This window comes from Oncorhynchus clarkii, chromosome 3, assembly GCF_045791955.1.
Source record: "Oncorhynchus clarkii lewisi isolate Uvic-CL-2024 chromosome 3, UVic_Ocla_1.0, whole genome shotgun sequence".
In the NCBI taxonomy this organism is placed as follows: Eukaryota; Metazoa; Chordata; class Actinopteri; order Salmoniformes; family Salmonidae; genus Oncorhynchus; species Oncorhynchus clarkii.
In genome coordinates this window covers 49,074,754-49,095,849 of record NC_092149.1, presented here as the reverse complement: position 1 = coordinate 49,095,849, position 21,096 = coordinate 49,074,754, and the positions used below count along the sequence as shown (strand labels likewise).

The 21,096-nt window shown below is 43.2% G+C and overlaps 1 protein-coding gene across 1 annotated transcript in view; it reads right to left on the bottom strand.

Moving 5' to 3' along the window:
* The window catches only part of LOC139405996 (histone deacetylase 4-like), a 170,795-nt gene that overhangs the window by 97,000 nt on the left and 52,699 nt on the right, over nt 1-21,096 (bottom strand). The window lies entirely within an intron of this gene.

Sequence of the window (21,096 nt, the reverse complement as noted above, 5' to 3'; positions counted from 1 at the left end):
AGGAACAGGGTGCAGTATGCTCACGTTTGAGAGGAGTGGTGTGTGTGTGTCTGTGTGCTTCTCTATGTGTGTGAATCTCAAAAAGGATCCCCACTCATTCCTACTGTACCAGCTCACAGCGGGGCACTCATCTCAAAGAGGAGAATTTTACGAGTTCAAGAGTAGAGTGCAGCACTACAATGACACTGGCCAGAAGAGAGAGTTAGGTGGGGTTTAGGGTCAAACAAAAGAGGTCCTCCTCAAAATGTCACAGAGTTTATCAATACAAAGAAGAGAAAAACCTGCCACTCTCATCATGGAATAGGGTAACAATCATCTCTGTGACGCCATGGGTTTTGGGGGTGGAGGCTATGAGGGATATGGGCACAAAGGGGGCATTGAGAGTGTATTGAGAGGAGGGAGGAGGAAATGCTCTTCTGGGCAGGACACAGCGCTGGAGTGAATAACTTCCAGTGTGGTTAGTTTTTGAACAAGTAGATAAGCACTATTTCAGCTGTGGCCTCATTGCTTGAATTGGAGACAAAGACCCTGTTACGTAACACATACGCCACATGACGTACACACATGCCAAACCCTGAACCAAAGTTCTCAATTAATTTGTATACCAGTTAGTGGTAGAAAGTTGGTAGTACAGTGTTTCTATGTTTTGCTGGTACAACAAGTGAAACCTAGTTTTGATATGTTTTACAGCTTCAATTCAAACATACAGTAGCTTCATTCCTCTACAGCTAGTATTCCCCAGGTGTACGCTCAATGCCGTTGGGGGTACGCCAAATACATTAAAAAAAGTTTTTTTAGTAGCCTCGTTTCACTGGCAAAAATCAAATTAAACCATCTAGTGTTCAGCGAAATAACAATACAATGTCAAATACAGGTAGCCTCGTCAAGTACTTAACATCTAATCACATTAACCACTCTCCGGTCACAACGTGTAGACTTGTTTAGGTGCTGCTGCGCAGTTTGTTGCTAACCTTACTATCTGCCAACTTTATGTTTTTTACTTTTTAATTACCGTTTTATATTTGTATTATTTCCCCTCGCTCTACTTTTTTCATTAAACTTTTCACCCCGGACGCTTTATCTGGACATGGTTCATAAGGAACTCCACCAGCCGAAGCTAAGTAGTAACATTAACATGATGCCTTCTAATTGCCGTCGCTGTACTCATAATATACAGGAGAATGATCGCCTTATGGCAAGGATAGCCATGCTGCAAGCCCAGCTTCAGACGCAATCGTTAGCCAAGGGTAATTTAAGTGTAGGAAAGGATGAAACCGCATCTGTGCCCTCAATAAGTACAGATAGTAGTATAAATCCCCTGGCACAGTCCCCGCAACCTGACAATTTTCTCATGGCTTCTGGAAGGAAATGCTGTAGGAATGCTCAACCGGTGTCGCTAATTCAGCCGACAGAAACTTTCAACCGGTTCTCCCCATTTAAGCAACTGGTCGGAGTCAGAGGCCGAGCCTTCTCTGGTCTCTGCTTCTCCCATTAGCTCTGACAAATTGAAAACCCTAGTCATTGGCGACTCCATTGCCTGTAGTATTAGACTTAAAACGAATCATCCAGCGATCATACACTGTTTCCCAGGGGGCTGGGCTACTGACGTTAAGGCTAATCTGAAGATGGTGCTGACTAAGGCTAAAACTGGCGAGTGTAGAGAATAAAGGAATAGTGTTATCCACGTCGGCACAAACGATGTTAGGATGAAACAGTCAGAGGTTACCAAGCGCAACATAGCTTCAGCGTGTAAATCAGAAAGAAGAAAGATGTGTTGGCATCGAGTAATTGTCTCTGGCCCCCTCCCAGTTAGGGGGAGTGATGAGCAGTACAGTAGATTCTCACAACTCAATTGCTGGTTGAAAACTGTTTTCTGCCCCTCCCAAAAGATAGAATTTGTAGATTTCTGGGACTCACCCACAAACAGGACCAAGCCTAGACTGCTGAGGAGTGACAGACTCCATCCTAGCTGGAGGGGTGCTCTCATCTTACCTACGAACATAGACAGGGCTCTAACTCCCCTAGCTCCACAATGAGATAGGGTGCAGGCCAGGCAGCAGGCTGTTAGCCAGCCTGCAAAGGCAGAGGTGTTGCTAACATTTATGATAGCAAAATTAAATTTACCCCCCAAATATTTGAGCTTCTAGTCATGAAATCTATGCAGCCTACTCAATCACTTTTTATAGCTACTGTTTACAGGCCTCCTGGGCAGTACACAGCGTCCCTCACTGAGTTCACTGAATTCCTATCAGATCCTGTAGTCATGGCAGATAATATTCAAATATTTGGTGACTTTAAAATTCAAAAGTTAAAAAGACACACTCCAAAAGGCTTTCAGAGCCATCATCGACTCAGTGGGTTTTGTCCAACATGTCTCTGGACCTACTCACTGCCACAGTCATACTCTGGACCTAGTTTTGTCTCGTGGAATAAATGGTGTGGATCTTAATGTTTTATCCTCATAATGCTGGACTATCGGACCACCATTTTATTATGTTTGCAATCACAACAAATAATCTGCTCAGACCCCAACCAAGGATCACCAAAAGCCGTGCTATAAATTCTCGGATAAGCCAAAGATTCCTAGATGCTCTTCCAGACTCCCTCTTCCTACCCAAGGACGTCAGAGTACAAAAATCAGTTAACCACCTAACTGAGGTACTCAATTTAACCTTGCGTAATACCCTAGAGGCAGTCGCACCCCTAAAAACAAAAAACATTTGTCATAAGAAACTAGCTCCCTGGTAAACAGAAAATAGCCCTGAAACAGCTTCCAGAAAATTGGAACGGAAATGGCACTACACCAAACTGGAGGTCTTCCGACTAGCTTGGAAAGACAATACCGTGCTGTATCGAAGAGCCCTCACTGCTACTCGATCATCCTATTTTACCAACTTAATTGAGGAAAATAAGAAGAATCCAAAATGTATTTTTGATACCGTCGCAAAGCTAACTAAAAAGCAGTGTTCCCCAAGAGAGGATGGCTTTCACTTCAGCAGTGATAAATTCATGAACTTCTTTGACGAAAATTTCATGATCATTAGAAAGCAAATTACGGACTCTTTAAATCTGCGTATTTCTCCAAAGCTCAGTTGTCCTGAGTCTGCACAACACTGCCAGGAACTAGGATCAAGGGATACACTCAAGCGTTTTAATACTATATCTCTTGACACATTTATGAAAATAGTCATGGCCTCTAAAACTTCAAGCTGCACACTGGACCCTATTCCAACTAAACTACTGAAAGAGATCTTTCTTGTGCTTGGCCCTCCTATGTTGAACATAATAAACGTCTCCCTATCCACCGGATGTGTATCAAACTCACTAAAACTGGCAGTAATAAAGCCTCTCTTGAAAAAGCCAAACCTTGGCCTAGAAAATATAAAAAAAACTATAGGCCTATATCGAATCTCCCATTCCTCTAAAAAAAAAAAAAAAATATGTTGCACAGCAATAGTTTATGTGTTGGAGAGCTAGGGTCAGTCTGTTATATCTGGAGAATTTCTCCTGTCTTATCCGGTGTATGTATGCTCTCTCTAATTCTCTCTCTTTTTCTCTCTCTCTCTCTCTCTCTCTCTCTCTCTCTCTTTCTCTCAGAGGACCTGAGCCATAGGACCATGCCTCAGGACTACCTGGCCTGATGATTCCTTGCTGTCCCCATTCCACCTGGTCGTGCTGCTGCTCCAGTTTCAACTGTTCTACCTGCGGGCTATGGAATCACTTTGTGACATGTAAGCTTATAAATACATTTAATTGATTGAATAACCTTTACTTTCTCGCGGGAATACCACTAACGGTCCGTATGTAGCCAAACGTAGCTGCTGCTCAATCCGTTTGCTCGAAAATAGATAAATGGTAAGGTCTGCGTCCATAGAGACGCATACCAGCTCTACTGGTAGTACTGCTACTACCAACAGTAGTACTGCTAGTACCAACAGGGACATTGGACCATCGAAGAGGCACAAATATGATGAGAACTACATTTATTTGGGGTTCACTTATATTGGGAGTAGTGCCTTTCCTCAGCCACGGTGTGTTATATGTGCAAAAGTACGATCTCACAACTCTATGAAACCTTCACTCTTGCGCAGACATTTAGAAACAAAACATGCCAATTTGAAAAATAAGCCACAGGAATTTGTTGAGCGAAAATTAACGACTTTAGATTAGTAAGACATGTATAAAAGCAACAGATACCATTAATAAGAAGGGGCTAGAAGCGTCTTATATGGTGAGCTACCGAATGGCTAGGACAGGCAAGCCCCATACTATTGCGGAGGACTTAATTATTCCTGCTGCCGTGGATATGGCTGGGACAATGCTGGGGGAAAAGGCCAAAATAACTATACAGAGAATGCCTTCATCAATGCCTAATTCACGACACATCAGTGACATGGTAGGAGATGTTTTGAAATAATTACTGCTTCGCATAGAAGCCAGTGAATTATATGCATTACAGCTGGATGAGTTGGCACAGCTCCTGGTATATGTCCGTTCTGTTTACAGGGGTCAATTAAGGAAGACATCCTCTTCCGCAAACCACTGGAAACCAGGACGACGGGGGAGGCTATTTTAAAGTACTGGACAGCTTTGTGACATCAAATGGACTTTGGTGGTCAAGATGTGTGGGTATCTGTACTGATTGCGCAAAAGCCATGACAGGGAGACATATTGGAGTGGTAATGCGTGTGCAAGCAATTGCTCCCGACACCACTTGGGTGCACTGCAGCATCCACTGAGAGGCTCTTCCTGCCAAGGGAATGCCTGACAGCTTGAAATACATTTTGGAGACTACAGTGAAAATGGTTAACTTTGTTAAAGCAAGGCCCCTGAACTCTCATGTATTTTCTGCACTATGCAATGATATGCAGTCACTTGTCTGACTTCTTGCATGATGATGATTTTCTCACACATTTGGCCTATCTGGGTGATGTTTTTTCTCACCTGAATGATCTGAATCTAGGATTACAGGGTAGGGTCTCTGCAACTATATTCAATGTGCAGGACAAAATTGAGGCTAGGATTAAGAAGTTGGAGCTCTTTGTCAGCATTAACAAGGACAACAAACAGATCTTTCCATCATTGCATGATTTTTTGTGTGCAAATTAACTCAAGCTGACGGACAATGTCAAATGTTATATATCGAAGCACCTGAGTGAGTTGGGTGCGCAATTACGCAGGTAGTCCCGAAACGGACGACACAAACAACTGGATTTGTTATACCTTTCATGCCCTGCCTCCAGTCCACTTACCGATATCTGAACAAGAGAGCCTCATCGAAATTGCAACAAGCGTTTCTGTGAAAATTGTATTTAATCAGAAGCCACTGACATATTTCTGGATAGGACTGCGCTCAGAGTATCCTGCCTTGGCAAATCACGCTGTTAAGACACTGATGCCCTTTGCAACCACATACCTATGTGAGAGTGGATTCTCGGCCCTCACTAGCATGAAAAGTAAATACAGGCAGAGACTGTGTGTGGAAAATGACTGAGACTCTCCAGTACAACCCAACATTGCAGAGTTATGTGCATCCTTTCAAGCACACCCTTATCATTAACCTGTGGTGAGTAATACACCATTGTTGATGAACAAATAAGGTTGTAAATGTAAGATAGCTAAGCAAAGAGCAAAATTATTTATTATTGTTATATTATCATTTGTGCCCTGGTCCTATAAGAGCTCTTTGTCACTTCCCACACACTCATTCTTATGTTTAATAAATGTATTGTATAGTGTGTGTGTGGCAGGCTTACAATGATTGAAATAAATCAACATTTGAGAGTGCGCTGACCCTGGTGCTGGAGGTTGGATGTTTGAACGGGTACGGGACTATAAAAAGTTTGGGATCCACTGCTCTACAGTATATGGCACAAAGGGTCAATATGTGAGATGGACACAATCCACACTTTGGCTACACTACTTGTTTAACAGTGACACTCCTAGCCTAAATGCATGTTGCCATCTGTCTTAGCCAGGACTCTCTTTTGGTGACATAAAGGATAAATAGAATTACAAAACAGCATTGGGTAAGAGCGAAAGGGTTATCACAGAATGGATTCATTCAACAGACAGAAACAGGGAGGAGCTTTGGGGCTTAGTAAAATAACAACACCAGACATTTGTTCCAAAACTCCTCTCACTGTCAACTGCCTTTATTTTCAGCAAACTTAACATGTGTAAATATTTGTATGAATATAACAAGATGCAACAACTAAGACATAAACTGAACAAGTTCCACAGACATGTGACTAACAGAAATTGAATAATGTGTCCCTGAACAAAGGGGGGGGGGGGGGGGTCAAAATCAAAAGTAGTCCGTATCTGGTGTGGCCACCAGCTGCATTAAGTACTGCAGTGCATCTCCTCCTCATGGACTGCACCTTGCCAGTTCTTGCTGTGAGATGTTACCCCACTCTTCCATCAAGGCACCTGCAAGTTCCCGGACATTTCTGGGCGGAATGGCCCCAGCCCTCACCCTCCGATCCAACAGGTCCCAGACGTGCTCAATGGGATTGAGATCCGGGCTCTACGCTGGCCATGGCAGAACACTGACATTCCTGTCTTACAGGACATCACACACAGAACGAGCAGTATGGCTGGTGGCATTGTCATGCTGGAGGTTCATGTCAGGATGAGCCTGCAGGAAGGGTACCACATGAGGGAGGAGGATGTCTTCCTTGTAACGCACAGCATTGAGATTGCCTGCAACGACAACAAGCTCAGTCTGATGATGCTGTTACACACCGCCCAAGACCATAACGAACCCTCCACATCCAAATCGATCCCACTGCTGAGTACAGGCCTCGGTGTAACGCTCATTCCTTCGATGATAAACGCGAATCCGACCATCACCCCTGGTGAGACAAAACCGCGACTCGTCAGTGAAGAGCACTTTTTGCCAGTCCTGTCTGGTCCAGCGACGTGCCCAGGTGACGTTGTTGCCGGTGATATCTGGTGAGGACCTAACTTACAACAGGCCTACAAACCCTCAGTCCAGCCTCTCTCAGCCTATTGCGGACAGTCTGAGCACTGATCGAGGGATTATGCCTACCTGTTGTAACTCAGGCAGTTGTTGTTGCCATTCTGTACCTGTACCGCAGGTGTGATGTTCGGATGTACCGATCCTGTGCAGTTGTTGTTACACATAGTCTGCCACTGCGAGGACAATCAGCTGTCCGTCCTGTCTCGGTGTAGCGCTGTCTTAGGCGTCTCACAGTATGACATTGCAATTTATTGCCCTGGCCACAGCTGCAGTCCTCATGCCTCCTTGCAGCATGCTTACGGCATGTTCACGCAGATGAGCAGGGACCCTGGGCATCTTTCTTTTGGTGTTTTTCAGTGTCAGTAGAGAGGCCTCTTTAGTGTCCTAAGTTGTTACCTTAATTGCCTACCGTCTGTAAGCTGTTAGTGTCATAACGAACGTTCCACAGGTGCATGTTCATTAATTGTTTATGGTTCATTGAACAAGCAAGCGAAACAGTGTTTAATCCCTTTACAATGAAGATCTGTGAAGTTATTTGGATTTTTATGAATTATCTTTGAAAGACAGGGTCTTGAAAAGGGGACGTTTAGTTATCCTTCACGTGATCCCTTTTAATTTAGTTGGTTGGTTAATCATTGGCCTGCACTATAGAGGAGGAGGATGAAGACGGCACTCACATACACATATACAAACAGACATTCACACACATGTGAAGATGTACAAAAGCACACACACAAACGCACCGACGCATAAACACACACACATGCAGGCAGATCCACATGTATTAATGCACAAGCCCACTGAGTAAACACATGTGCATTCTCAGAAATGCAGTTTGGGGTCCACCCACTCTTGGGTGAAATTATGCAACATGGCAACAGAGCAAAAAAAATTCCCACAGCAAAACGATCTTAGCGGCTGGGATTTGCTGACACACACAGCACTTACAGTGTGTGTGTGTGTGTGTGTGTGTGTGTGTGTGTGTGTGTGTGTGTGTGTGTGTGTGTGTGTGTGTGTGTGTGTATGAAAGAGAGAGGCAGTGTGTGTGCATGCTTTGCAGACGTGTCGCTGACGGAAGGAGCCGCGCTGACGTAGCTGATGGAGATTGATTCCCTGGGATTGCTGGGTGAAGCCCATTGCATTGTGGGAAGGGACACTTGGCCATACATCACACCTAAATCAGCCCCCATAGAGATTTGTTTATATTACATACAGTATATACAGTGCCTTCAGAAAGTTTTCAGACCCCTTGACTTATTCCACATGGTTTCCACATTCAAAATGGATTCAAAAAAACATTTTCACTCACCTATCTACACACAGTAACCATAATGAGAAAGTGAATGTGTTTTTAGACATTTTTGCCAATCTATTGAAAATAAAATACAGAAATATCTCATTTACATAAGTCTTCACACCCCTGAGTCATTACTTTGTATAACCACCTTTGGCAGCGATTATAGCAGCGAGTCATTCTGGGTAAGTCTATAAGAGCTTTGCACACCTGGATTGTACAATATTTTCCCATTAAACTTATGAATATTCTTCAAGATCTGTCAAGTTGATTGTTGATCATTGCTAGACAGCGCTTTTCAGGTCTTGCAATAGATTTTGAAGCCAATTTAAGTCAAAACTGTGACTAGGCCACTCAGGAACATTCAATGTCATCTTGGTAAGCAACTCCAGTGTACATTTGGCCTTGTGTTTTAGGTTATGGTCCCGCTGAAAGGTGACTGTCTCAGAGTGCCTTTTGGAAAGCAGAATGAAGAAGATTTTCCCAAAGGATTTTGTCTGTGCCTATACTGTATTCAGTTTATTTTTATCGTAAGGAACTCCCTTGTCCTTGCAATGACAAGCATACCCATAATATGATGTAGCCACCGCCATGAAGATTAGACTACTGCAATGCTCTACTTTCCGGCTACCCGTATAAAGCACTAAATAATCTTCAGTTAGTACTAAACACGGCTGCTTGAATCTTGACTAGAACCAAAAAATGTGATCATAATACTCCAGTGCTAGCCTCTCCACACTGGCTACCTGTTAAGGCTAGGGATGATTTCAGGTTTTTACTGCTAACCTACAAAGCATTACATGGGCCTGCTCCTCCTACCTTTCTCTCCGATTTGGTCCTGCTGTGCATATCCTGAAACGTACGCTACGCTCACAAGATGCAGGCCTCCTTATTGTCCCTAGACTTTCTAAGCAAACAGCTGGAGGCAGGGATTTCTCAGACTCTGTCTCAACCTTTAAGTCTTTATTGAAGACTCATCTCTTCAGTCGGTCATATGATTGAGTGCAGCCTGGCCCAGGGGTGTGAAGGTGAACGGAAAGGCACTGGAGCAACGAACCGACCTTGCTGTCTCTGCCTGGCCAGTTCTCCTCTCTCCACCGGGATTCTCTGCCTCAAACCCTATTACGGGGGCTGAGTCACTGGTTTACTGGTGCTCTTCCATGCCGTCCCTAGGAGGGGTGCGTCACATGAGTGGATTGAGTCACTGACGTGATCTTCCTGTCCATGTTGGTGCCCCCCTCAGGTTCGTGCCAAAACATATATGAAATATTTCTCCTGTCTTAACCGGTGTTCTGTGTGAATTTAAGTATGCTCCCACTAATTATCTCTCTCTACCTCTCCTCCCGGAGGACCTGAGCCCTGGGACCTTGCCTCAGGACTACCTGGCCTGATGACTCCTTGCTGTCCCCAGTCCACCTGGTCAGCTGCTGCTCCAGTTTAAACTTTTCTGCCTGCAGCTACGGAAGTCTGACCTGTTCACCTTGTCCCGGACCTGCTGTTTTCGACTCTCTTTACCGCACCTTATGTCTCGAACTCTGGCTATTAACTGACATTTACTCCTGAGGTGCTGACCTGTTGCAGCCTCTACAACCACTGTGACTATTATTATTATTTGATGCTGCTGGTCATCTATGAACGTTTGAACATGTACTGTTATAATCTCAACCCTGCACAGCCAGAAGAGGACTGGCCAGCCCTCAGAGCCTGGTTCCTCTCTAGGTTTCTTCCTAGGTTACGGGCTTTCTAGGGAGTTTTTCCTAGCCACCCTGCTTCTACATCGGCATTGCCTGCTGTTTGGGATTTTAGGCTGGGTTTCTGTATAGCACTCTGTGACATCGGCTGATATAAAAATGGCTTTATAAATACATTTGATTGATTTTTATTGTTACTCAATAATGTGTTGGATTTGCCCTAAAAATAACACTTTCTATTCAGGACAAAAAGTACATTTCTTCTTTTACAGTATTTTTGCTGTATTACTTAAGTGTTTTGGAATATATTTATTATTGTATCTGCAGAGAAGAATGGGAGAAACTATCCAAATACAGGTGTGACAAGCTTGTAGCGTCATATCCAAGAAGAATCAAGGCTGTAATCGCTGCCAAAGGTGCTTTAACAAAGTACTGAGTAAAGGGTCTGAATTCTTATGTAAATGGGGCTCTTTTATTTGTATTGGCCATTCTGAGATATGGCTTCTTCTTTGCAACTCTGCCTTGAAGGCCAGCATCCCGGAGTCGCCTCTTCACTTTTGACGTTGAGACTGGTGTTTTGTGGGTGCTACTTAATGAAGCTGCCAGTTGAAGACTTGTGAGGCGTCTGTTTCTCAAACTAGACACTCTAATGTACTTGTCCTCTTGCTCAGTTGTGCACCGGGGCCACCCGCTCCTCTTTCTATTCTGGTTAGAGTCCGTTTGCGCTGTTCTGTGAAGGGAGTAGTACACAGCGTTGTACCAGATCTTCAGTTTCTTGACAATTTCACGCATGGAATAGCCTTAATTTCTTAAAACAGAAATAGACTGACGAGTTTCAGATGAAACCTCTTTGTTTCTGGCCGTTTTGAGCCTGTAATCAAACCCACAAATGCTGATGCTCCAGATACTCAACTAGTCTAAAGAAGGCCAGTTTTATTGCTTCTTTAATCAGAACAACAGTTCTCAGCTGTGATAACATAATTGCAAAAGGATTTTCTAATGATCAATTAGCCTTTTAAAATGATAAACTTGGATTAGCTAACACAACGTGCCATTGGAACACAGGAGTGATGGTTGCTGATAATGGGCCTCTGTACGCCCTTGTAAATATTCCAGAAATATTCCAGCTACAATAGTAATTTACAACAATAACAATGTCTACACTGTATTTCTGATCAATTTGATGTTATTTTAATGGACCAAACATTTGCTTTTCTTTCAAAAAACAAGGACATTTCGAATTTACCCCAAACTTTTGAACGGTAGTCTATCTATCTATTTATCTATATATAGTGCCCTATATATAGTGGCAGACCAGGGAGTTTGGTCAAGACGTTTACACAGATCAGACACAGACACAATTGTATTAGCTTGGTTTCAAGGGTGTTTATGAAATAATAAACAAATAGAAAATAATAGGTCTCCTCCAGGAGACCTCCTCTGGGAGGACTCCGAAGTCTTGCTGTATCCTGTGGGGAATAAAACCAAGCTCCCAATATCCTTTGGTCAGGTAGAGGGTGCTGATGTACCGGGCCTTCCCCAGAAATCATTAAAGGAGAACAGACTACCGTCCGGTTTGTGGACCGACACGATGGGGCTGCAACCTGCGCTGTGGGATTCTTCGATAACCCCCATCCTCAGCATAGCCTCCACTTCCTGCTTCATGGCCGTCCTTCGGGCCTTGGCCTTCTGATTTGGCCACATGGCTGTCATCCGCACCTTCATCATCTCATCTCCCGGGGTTCCCAAACCTCCTTGGTGAGGTCCAGTAGGCCACGTGGCCTCCTCCCGTAGAGGAGTTTTGAAAGGGGAAAAGCCGGTGAATGACTGGGGCACTTCCTGTAATGAGAACATTAGGTGGGGTAGTAGTTGGTCCCAGTTCTTCCCGTCCTGCTTGATGACCTGCCACAGCATTTGTTTTATTGAACCACTCGACGAGCCCATCCATCTGCTGGTGAAAGACGGAGGTCCGGATCTGCTTGATCTGCAGAGAGCACACAAATCTTGCTTTAGGTGGGACATGAACTCAGTACCTTGGTCTGTCAGGATCTCGTTCGGGATGCCCATCCGGCTAAAGAGGTGGAACAGCTCCCGGGCGATTCCCTTGGAGACCACCGCCCATAGGGGAATGGCCTCAGGATACAAGGTGGCACAATCTACTATTAACAAGATGTACCGGTGTCCTCGTGCTGTTTTTACCAGGGGTCTCACTATGTCCATGGCAATACGTTCAAAGGGCACCCCAGTGATCGTTAGGGGGACCAGCGGGTTTCGGAAGTGTGCTTTTAGGGCAGCGATTTGACACTCTGGACAGCTGCGACAATAGTCTTCCATGGCCCTCCTCATCCCAGGCCGGTGGAACCGGGCCGGGTAACAATCCACAAGCTTCCCTCAATAAGTTAGTTGAATTTTGGCCCATTCCTCCTGACAGAGCTGGTGTAACTGAGTCAGGTTTATAGGCCTCCTTGCTCGCACATGCTTTTTCAGTTCTGCCCACACATGGTCTATAGGCCTGAGGTCGGGGCTTTGTGATGGCCACTCCAATACCTTGACTTTGTTGTCCTTAAGCCATTTTTATTTATTTTGATGAGCACTTGTTGCCTGCTTTTCCTTCACTCTGCGGGCCAACTTATCCCAAACCATCTCAATTGGGTTGAGGTCGGGTGATTGTGGAGGCTAGGTCATCTGATGCAGAACTCCATCACTCTCCTTCTTGGTCAAATTTCCCTTACACAGATAGACAATGATAGTCCCACTGAGCGCAAACCAGATCTAATGTCCATTGCTCGTGTTTCTTGGCCCAAGTCTCTTCTTATTATTGGTGTCCTTTAGTAGTGGTTTCTTTGCAGCAATTCGACCTCCTCTGAACAGTTCATGTTGAGATGTCTGTTACTTACATGTATTATTTGGTCTGCAATTTCTGAAGCTGGTAACTCTAATGAATGTATCCTCTGCAGCAGAGGTAACTCTGGGTCTTCCTTTCCTGTGGCAGTCCACATGAGAGCCAGTTTCTTCATAGCGCTTGATGTTTTTTGCGACTGCACTTGAATAAACTTTCAAAGTATTGAAATGTTCCAGATTGACTGAGCATCATGACTTAAAGTAATAATGGACTGTTGTTTCTTTTTCCTCTTTGCTTGCTTGAGCTGTTTTTGCCATAATATGGACTTTATATTTTACCAAATACTTCTTCTGTATACCATCGCCCCTACCTTGTCCACAACAAATATATTTTGATTTGTTTAACACTTTTTTGGTTACTACATGATTCCATATGTGTTATTTCATAGTTTTGATGTTTTCACTATTATTCTACAATGTAGAAAATAGTAAAAATAAAGAAAAACCATTGAATGAGTAGGTGTGTCCAAGCTTTTGACTGGTACGGTACATGTGATAAATTAAAGGTAAAAAAAAAGGCGGTGAGGATAGAAGATGTGAGGAATCAAGGAAATACAATTGAGATTTTCCCACTGACTTGTTTTCACACAGAGCTTACCAGTGGTTGCATGTCTGCAGTTTTAGTTTTCCTGGCACTTTAAATTCTGATATACTGTAGAAAAACATTGAGCTTAGAAGAGAGACGTTACTAAAACAGCAGTATTACATCAAGACATGCACATAATGGATATAAATGAGCAGAATCACTCAAGCTTCATCCACACAAACAGGCACAAACTCCTGGGATTTCATGTGGATACTTTCAGCTCTATTTTTGGGTCCATAGTGAAAGAAAAAACACCAAGGTATAGAATATCAGGCTCTTTCTCTAATCGATTTCTACTATGAGGAGTGCCACCTGGCTCGGTCCCAAGACCGATGACAGCTAACAAGATACTGCTCTTGTTTTGTTGCACAGGGTGAGTCTGGACTATCAGAGGTGCCTTGGCCTACCAAAAGACCAATCACAGGGAGGCACAGTTGTGGAGTATTGCTGAGACGGCCAATGGCCTCTTTGGCACAGTGCGGATTTCAACACGGGGTTGCAACACTATACCTCCCTTAGGGCGGCATGGAGAGAAGAGTGGGGCTAAAACAGACTACAGTCGCAGTGAGGATGGTGTGTGTCAGCATTTTTGGAGCCCTACTGTATCTATCTATCTATCTGTCCCACTGACCGACAAACCCATCTTGACCTCTGACCTTCCGTCTGGTCAAGTCTGGTAGCATTCAGAGGCTGGTTGCCCATTGGCTTTGCTTATATCCGTGGGGCGGGAGTGTTTCGGATCATTAAATATTGTTTGGATGAAAGGCGGGTGGGTTGAATGAAGAGAAATCAAATACCTTAAAAAAAACATTGGCCTAAATGTATCATCCTTGTATAATTTATATCTATAGGCTAAAAATCTTGAGTTTTTTCCTTCATTATTTTAGGCTGTCTAGTATTACTGCGTAAGCCCATGGCCTAACTGTATGCACGTCAAATTACCTACAGGCAAATCGGCAAATGCTTTTGGGAATGCGCAGAAAAAGTTCATATCGAGCACGGAGGCAAAAAGAGTTAGGAAACTGAGAGTTGAAAATAAAAAAAGAAGGGAGGGCCAGAAAAGTAACGTTTGGGAAAGATTTGGTGAAGTGGTAAAAGAGGATGATAGCAGTGCCGACTATATTACGTGTGATGATTGTGAGGCGATATACAAATTTGAAAGTCACAAGACGGGGACTTCAAATAGGCCTATGGCACGTTAAGGGAACTGTAGCCTACTGTTCAGATGGGTTAAATGGAAAATGAAATCTAGACAATCTAAAATCTATAACCTATAACCTCTCACATTAGCCTTAATATTAACTCCTGCAGAATTAATAATTTCTTGCAGTAAAATGATCCACCAAATGTAGGCTACATTCAGACTTGAGAACAGGAGCGGAGAAATACACTGAACAAAAATATAAATGCAACATGTAAAGTGTTGGTCCCATGTTTCATGACCTGAAAAAAAAGATCACAGAAATGTTCCATACACACAAAAAACGTATTTCTCTCAACTTTTGTGCACAAATTTGTTTACATCTCTGTTAGTGAGCATTTCTCCTTTGCCAAGATAATCCATCCACCTGACAGGTGCGGCATATCAAGAAGCTGACTAAACAGCATTATAATTACACAGATGCACCTTGTGCTGGGGACAATAAAAGGCCACTCTAAAATGTGCAATTGTCACACAACACAATACTCAAGCTTTGAGGTAGCGTACAATTGGCATACTGACTGCAGGAATGTCCACCAGAGCTGTTAGCAGAGACTTTTATATAAGTTTCTCTACCATGTGTCGTTTTAGAGAATTTGGCAGTACGTCCAACAAGCGTCACAAACCTAGACCACGTGTATGGCGTTTTGTTGGTGAGCGGTTTGCTGATGGCGCTGGGGTTATGGTATGGGCAGGGCAGGGCAGGCATAAGCTACGAACACAATTGAGGTTTATCGATGACAATTTAAATGCACACAAATACCACGAGGAGATCCTGAAGCCCATTGCGAGGCCCATTTTTTTTCTGTGACCAGCAGATGCATATCTTTATTCCCAGTCATGTGAAATCCATAGATTAGGGCTTAATGAATTTATTTCAATTGACTGATTTCATATATATGAACTGTAACTTAGTAAAATCAATGATATTGTTGCATGATGTGTTTCTATTTTTCTTCAGTATAGGATGTCTTTCTTTCAGCACCTTAAGGGAATGCTGTAGAGGTGTGGTCTTTATCAGCATCATAAAAAGCTGATGGTATTTCAACCACATAAAATATGCATCCAAGCCAAACTGGAATCTTGCCAGAAACGTGTTGGGTCGTTTTAACAGCTTTCTATTTCCTTACAACCGGTCAAATTTTGCACAGAAAATCTTTCCTGTTTTTTTGATACCCGGTCCATAAAAGTCTTTGCTCCACGAAAGAAGCAGAAATTACAGGGAAAACGTTACCGATGTCAACTAGATCATTCTATCAATGTATGACATTATTCTGGTGAGCAAAGGTTTATTTAGTCTTATTTGGCAACATATACACAGAGTATATTAAGAACACCTGCTTGGTGAATCCAGGTGTAAGCTATGATCCCTTATTGATGTCACTTGTTAAATCCACTTCTATCAGTGTCGATGAAGGGAACGAGACAGGTTAAAGGATTTTTAAGCCTTGAGACAATTGAGACACGGATTGGGTATGTGTGCCATTCAGAGGGCGAATGGACAAGACACAAGATTGAAGTGCCTTTGAACAGGGTATGGTAGTAGGTGCTAGGCACAACGGTTTGTGTCAAGAACTACAATGCTACTGGGTTTTTCATGCTCAACAGTTTCCCATGTGTATGAAGAATGGTCCACCACCCAAAGGACATCCAGCCAGGGTTAGACTAGTGTTGAACGAACATGAGAATAGACAACATTCCTGTGATGCATTTTATTTATCAAGCTAGAATTCTGTTTTAATTAGACACATTTTGATTTTTCAACTGCATTTTTAAGTCATGCTGATTATTAATATGGAAATGTCGTTAGAAGCGTTTATTATACACAAAATATGCGTAATAGTGTCACATAATAATATTATTGGTGTGTGTGTGGCGTTTGCGCCTGTTCATTGGAAGAATTGTAAATCCAATGTGAGAGGTTATAGGGTTTGCGTTGCAAAGTATTCAGAACGTATTCAGAAGTATTCAAAGGTGGCCATATTATTGCCACCAATTGGTTGTAACTGTGGATGTCTACATCAGTCTATGGCTGAGCTGAGTTGAGCAGTGTGTCATTTTGGAGGATGATGTGATTTATGAAATATGCCGCCGTCGGAGGCTATCGCTTGTGTATCTTGGCTACATTGGTATTTACATTTGGTGAAAATCGTTTGTCAATTTCAGTTTATTGGCCTATCTGTTGTATGGCGAACTTGGGCTTCATCAAGGTTCATTTGTGAGCAAATCTGGCTTTAATATAATAGCCAGTTCCAGCCCAGCCACTGACTTCACCACACATCACTGGATATTAGATCCAAAATGGACCACGGCACAACTGTCTTCACTGGAGTAAGGAATGAGACAAGAAAATATTCTGGACATTCCTCTTGAACACTGGTTTTCTAGCACTTTGGCTGTTGTTGCATTGTGTGCTGTATCACAGCTGTTTGTCACATGACCATCACAACGTAATTAAACAGCAAATGCGCATCCAACAAGTATTATGCATAACTATTGAAGAATTGCATAAACATGACAGTATTTATTTTGGTTGTAAGTATCAAGTTAAGGTGACTCTTCCGGTTAGAAGCATTCGATTTTGCAGTCACACACATCATTTTTGATTTGTGTGGTCATGAAAACTGTTTCCACGCTGTAACATAAGGAGACATTAACTGGTATGTTACACAGTGCATTTCCGAGATCTCATCACAATAAACTTTCCGACAGCAAGAACCAGGATTCAATGTCCAATTTAACTGATTAAGGCTCAACATATGATATAACAACAAGCAACACTGCCCGGAAAGAAAACTAGGTGTTTTATGTCACACGATTTTGGGCAAATCCGTAAACTTTTATTGAATGTAGCCGTATTCCTCTGTTATATCTTAATTCAATGACGTGAAAACAAAATGTGGCTAATTATTATCAATAACTTATCAACAGCTGTACAAAAAAGTTCCACCGCAGGACATCCTCACTGGTACCCTAGTTTATTTACACTTTATTTAGAAAGTTGACAAGTGGGAGAACAGTAGGAACCCCGGTCTCAGTAGGAATGTTGGACACGGGGGATTGAACCCCAGTCTCCAGTGGCTCTGCACATCAGTGCCTGTTTCTTAAGTGTCACATTGCAGAAGAGTCAATCAAAGCTGTCAGATTGTTCTGACACCTGCAGTTCCCCGCGGGCGTCACACCTGGGATGCAGTCACACACAATCACACAGACACCCGAAAAGCCAAATCCCAAGTCTGGGGAAACAACATTGACTTGTTTGGTTTCTGCAGGACGACTACGACTATACTTTCCATGAAGATAAAGATCACTTTATTGGTCAATTGCAACCAAAATGTTACTTCCGCTTTTAACCCAACCGAAAGACACACATACAGACTTTGGAGTGGGCTGCCACACTGGACACCCGGGGAGCTGTTGTTGTGGGAGTCTCAAATCAAATGCTATTGGTCACATACACATGGTTAGCAGATGTTAATGCGAGTGTAGCAAAATGCTTGTGCTTCTAGTTCCGACCGTACAGTAAAATCTAACAATTTCACAACAACTACCTTTACACACAAGTGTAAAGGAATGAATAAGAATATGTACATATAAATATATGGATGAGCGATGGCCGAACGGCATAGGCAAGACGCAGTAGATGGTATAGAGTACAGTATATATATATGAGATGAGTAATGTAGGGTATGTAAACATTATATAAAGTGGCATTGTTTAATGTGACTAGTGATACATTTATTACATCCCATTTTTAATTATTAAAGTGGCTAGAGATTTGAGTCAGTGTGTTGGCAGCAGCCACTCAATGTTAGTGACGGCTGTTTAACAGTCTGATGGCCTTGAGATAAAAGCTGTTTTTCAGTGTCTCGGTCCCAGCTTCGATACACCTGTACTGACCTCGCCTTCTGGATGATAGCGGGGTGAACAGGCAGTGGCTCGGGTGGTTGTAGTCCGTGATGATCTTTTTGGCCTTCCTGTGACATCGGGTGGTGTAGGTGTCCTGGAGGGCAGGTAGTTTGCCCCCGGTGATGTGTTGTGCAGACCTCACTACCCTCTGGAGAGCCTTGCGATTGTGGGTGGAGCAGTTGCCGTACCAGGCGGCGATACAGCCCGACAGGATGCTCTCGATTGTGCACCTGTAAACATTTGTGAGTGTTTTTGGTGACAAACCAAATTTATTCAGCCTCCTGAAGAAACCCTCCAGTTGCCAGCTCACTTCCCGACAGATTTTTCCCATCGGACATGGGATTCGAATTAGCAACCCACCGGTCGCTGGCAAGCCTCTCTAACCGCTAGGCTATCTGCCACCCTTGTTAAACCCCAAGTGCCGGGCATCAGTTGACTCTTGGCCTCATTTTCCACCTTATATGTTGGGCACCAGGGCCTCGTTCAAAACCTTTAGATTTGTAATGGAATGTTTCCTTTCCCCAATCCAACCTTGTAAGATCTGTGATTACTTCAAGGAAGGAAGGAAGGTGTATTTTAAAAGTATCTCAACAGGCCCAGGTCAGCTAGATTATATCTAATTTCGTACCACACACTGTCCCTCTTGTCAGGTAGTCTGTGCATAAAATACTTATTTACAGTATATCACATTAGAACTACACTAATAGTATCTCCCTCGATACTCAACTGTGGTCCAAGTGAGCACAATAATTTTCAACATCTTGTCAATGTCTTTTCAACCAAAAATACATCATTTCAATGTCTTTTAAACCCAATACATATTTTCAACTGCTCACAGGGTTAATGCTCATCTTTTCAAAGTCTTGTGCTCATAGGGGTAGCTCATGGCCTCTAAGAACTACGAAGTCTGCAGCCACAGATCTGTTGGAGAGAGAGGTGTCCTTTCACCTCCGGAACGAGAGGCCAGGATCTACATGCACTCACACACAGACGTCCTCACACACACACACACACACACACACACACAACTCCCTCTCTATTCCAACCCATAAAGCAAAGTAAAGCAGACAGATACAGCCGTTCTGTTGGGAGACGAGTGTCCGTGTTACGACTGGCAGTGGTTGGCCGGCTGGCTCCAGAACAAACTCACCCCATTAATACAAGTGCAGTAGAGGAGCGCCACGGCAATCAATGGCTGGCGGTGCTAATGCCATGGGACCAGGGGAATGAATACCCAATTACAGCCACTCATCCTCCCGCTGTAAGGGCCAGCGAGAGCCGCAGAGAGAGCCAGTGTAATCACTGCTAAACAACCGGGGCACTCAGGGGCTAACCCTGCATACCAAAGAGCGCCATAACTCTACCTACATGTACATACAGTGCCTTGCGAAAGTATTCGGCCCCCTTGAACTTTGCGACCTTTTGCCACATTTCAGGATTCAAACATAAAGATATAAAACTGTATTTTTTTTGTGAAGAATCAACAACAAGTGGGACACAATCATGAAGTGGAACAACATTTATTGGATATTTCAAACTTTTTTAACAAATCAAAAACTGAAAAATTGGGCGTGCAAAATTATGGGGCGGCAGGGTAGCCTAGTGTTGTTAGAGCGTTAGATCTCTGCACATAGATAACCGGAAGGTTGCTTGGTAGATTTGCAGTGGTCTGATACTCCTTCCATTTCAATAATCGCTTGCACAGTGCCCGAGCTGACAAGGTACAAATCTGTCATGATGCTCTCTCTGCCCCTGAGACTATCACAGGCAGTTAACCCACTGTTCATCATTAGTCATTTAGGCCGTCATTGAAAATAAGAATTTGTTCTTAACTGACTTGCCTGGTTAAAAAAGTTTGAAATATCCAATAAATGTCGTTCCACTTCATGATTGTGTCCCACTTGTTGTTGATTCTTCACAAAAAAATACAGTTTTATATCTTTATGTTTGAAGCCTGAAATGTGGCAAAAAATGTCGCAAAGTTCAAGGGGGCCGAATACTTTCGCAAGGCACTGTATTACCTCAATTACCCTCGACTAACTGGTGCCCCCGCACAGTTTTTTTACTGCTGCTCTTTAATTATTTGTTACTATTATTTATTTTTGTTTTAGGTATTTTTCTTGACTGCATTGTTGGTTAAGGGATTGTAACTAAGAATTTCACTGTAAGGTCTGTTGTATTCGGCGCATGTGACAAATACAATTTCATTTGATTTATACAGGCTAGCTAGAGTCTTTGGGATTTGGTTAGCAAAGCAAGCTAGCTAGCTAACGGGGCCGCGTATTGATAGTGCAGAGTGGTGTCGTTTTCTAGTAACCTTTTTTGCTTTCGTAGAATTGGCATAAAAGAACTGGAAAGATGGGAGCAGAGTTTGAGTGCATTCCCTCCATACTGCTTTCCCCTGACTGTGTTTTCAAATTGTTGCAGATGAGTGAGAGGAGAAGGCCACTGTAGACTATTGTGATAAACCCTAACACAGAAGTGGAGAATTGTATGGAGGATTGTATTAGGGAAAGGCATACACGCAAC